Source organism: Sphaeroforma arctica (assembly GCF_001186125.1).
Source record: "Sphaeroforma arctica JP610 unplaced genomic scaffold supercont1.623, whole genome shotgun sequence".
Lineage (NCBI taxonomy): Eukaryota > Ichthyosporea > Ichthyophonida > Sphaeroforma > Sphaeroforma arctica.
Window position 1 is genome coordinate 50,944 of NW_014039935.1, and position 3,310 is coordinate 54,253.

The window sequence follows — 3,310 nt, forward strand, 5'->3', positions numbered from 1 at the left end:
TTATATTTATATAAACATAGATAGATATATAGATATGTAGTTATATAGTTATATATATATATATATATATATATAATTATATGCAAGTATGCTGTTAGAATCATATTGTAATGTACACTATCGCTATAATTCTATATCTGTGAAACCCCCTTTGTACCAATTCTGCATGATTTACTTGTACAGCGTTTTGTCTATGATCTTCATCCATGAACACACGCCATTTAAATTAAGAACTCACTCAACAACTGTACGATACAGAACCGTACACATACATCGCACAACTATAACACACACTCAACACCTGTACAACCTCAATCCGTTCACACATTCCTATCTAACAGGAGAACACACTCAAAGGCCGGATGGATAAGCATTGGCAACAACAAAGGAACAAAGGCTCTGGCCGAGCGCTGGTGTGAGTTGGAGTTCGCTGAGTTGCGGATATTCACAGACGACACACGCGAGCATATCAGTAACATGGTAGGTGGTATATATACGCAGGAGCGTTGTAGGTATATACGTAGGTAGGAGTATGGTAGGTAGTATATATACGCAGGAGCGTTGTAGGTATAGACGTACAAAATAACATGGTAGGTATGTACGTAGGTAGGAATATGGTAGGCATATACGTACGCAGTATCATGGTAGGTATGTACGTGCGTGGTAACATTGTGATTATATACGTAGGTAGTCACACGGTAGGTGTTGTCTGCACATTGTAGCATTGTTGGGGTTATAATTACACAGAGAGTGGTATCCGTACATATCTGAATGAATGCATTTGCGCTCTATGTACCTAAACCCTGAACCCCAAACCCTAAACCCTAAACCCTGAACCCTAAAACCTTACAGTACCACCTCTTACCTAGTATAACGTATCACAGACCAAGACAACTGTCCCATTCACACTACATCGGACTGCACTCATATGTCATTCAGAGTAAAACCTTGCGCCTGTAAACACTACAATGTCATGTGAGGGTATGGTTCAGTCCCCAGCCGTAGGATTTAGGATTTTAGGGTTTTATAATTTCTTAGACCCTAAAAACCCAGCCGTAGGTTGTAGGTATAGTCTCTCAGTGGTGTGGAAGATACGCACGACATGCATACATGCATACATGGATACGGAGGTAGGTATATAAGTACTCAGGTAGGTATATCAGTACTCCGGTAGGCATATCAGTACTCAGGTAGGTATGTATTGTATTACTAATTTGATGATTTGGTAGTCTCGTAATGATGTGACTATGAAGTGGACAGGTGTCAGTGTGGTAGGTAGTTGTGATGCCGGCGCAGACTGTATCAGATGTATCGATACATCCCTCCCCCCTTCCCACCCACCAACATACGGGTATATATACATACACCTATATATATATATAAACGCTCTCTCTCTCTCTCTCTCTCACGCATATATATATATATTTAATCACTCGACTGTATGATACACTAACTGCTATACAAACACATACTCCTTATTGTGTATCGGAACAGTTGGTACTGACGGGGTGCAGTACCACACTGGTCAACGGAAAGACCAACTTCCGATTGTCGTCACCAAATTATCAGCCAATCACAATCATGTGCGAGACTGCCACGGAGGCCGAAGAGTGGATGCTGATTATATCCTTTTGGTATGCTTGTATATGTGTTTGTATATGTGTATGTATATGTGTCTGTATATGTGTATGTATATGTGTATGTATATGTTTATGTATATGTGTATGGATATGTGTATGTATATGTGTATGTATATGTGTATGTATATGTGTATGTATATGTGTATGTATATGTGTATGTATATGTGTATGTATATATATGTGTGTATGTGTATGTGTATGCATTTGTATAGCTATATGTATATGCATATGTATATGTATAAATTTAAGTATATGTATATGTATATGCATTTTTATGTATATGTATATGTATATGTATATGTATATGTATATGTACATGTATATGTATATGTATATGTATATATGTAAGTGTTTGTATTTTTATATGTACGTGTATGTGTATGTGTACGTATATGTGTATATGTATGTATATGTGTATGCGTAGTGTATGTGCACATAAACCTGTATATATGAATGTACATGAACATGTATATATACATGTACATGTACATGTATATACGTATATGCACATATATATGTATGTATTTGTATATGGATATGTACATGTGTATTTTCACGTTTATGTATAGGTATGTTCATATTGGCACATCTGTCTATACGTACATGTGAATATATATATATATTTGCATGTATATGCTTGTATTCCCCTGCTGGTATGTTTGACCTTAAGGCCCGGGCTGTTCACCAACAGTCGCTCCTACCTACCAACACTTAATACGTATTAATCTGCTTAAAATACGTTCACTACGAATTCGATGCATGTCAAATACGTTTAATATCCTGTTTTATATTGTTCACTATAAATAGTCTACTAGCTATAGTCAACTATCTATAGTTTCTATAAATAGTTTACTATACACAATCGACTCACATACTATAAATGGCTTACATTAAAGAATCTACGATAAATAATTTACTGTACAGAATTTACTTGTATACTATAAATAGTTGGTGTTATCTGTTTAGCTATAAATAGATAACGTTATCTATTTAACTATAACTACTTGACGTTATCTATTTAGCTATAAATAGTTTATTGTACACCACTTCTCTTTTATTCCGTAAATAGGTCACTATAGACAGTGCTATATAAAGAGGCGAGCCTGTGCGAGTCACAACCGTTTTCCGGCCCCTTTTTCGAAATTTAGGGCAGAGCTATTGACCATCAGCCATTCTACGGCATCGCAAGTGCGGACGGAATTTTGCCTACACGTTTACGTAGTCCATTTTTGTCCCTTACGTTTTCCGGTCCCTTTCCTTTTCGAAATTTAGGGCAGAGCTATCGACCATCAGCCATTCCACTGCGTCACAGGTGCTGACGGAATTGCTGGACGAATTTGTGCACACGTGGAAGCACAAATTTATGTTCCAACAAACCAAATCCTTGGAATGGGTGTGTTCAGTGTATTGTAGGTGTGTTGTAATGTCATGTATGTGCAGTGTATAGGTGTATATGCTCTGTGTATTGAAGTATAATGTATATGCAATGTATATGTCCTGTGTACTGTAGTGCACATACGCATAACAGGTACATTTGCTGGTACACCGTCCGTATATATAGGGGTATATATATATATATATTTATTACATGTATATACATACATATATATATATACACATATATATATATATATATACACACACAATATATATATTATTATTATTATATA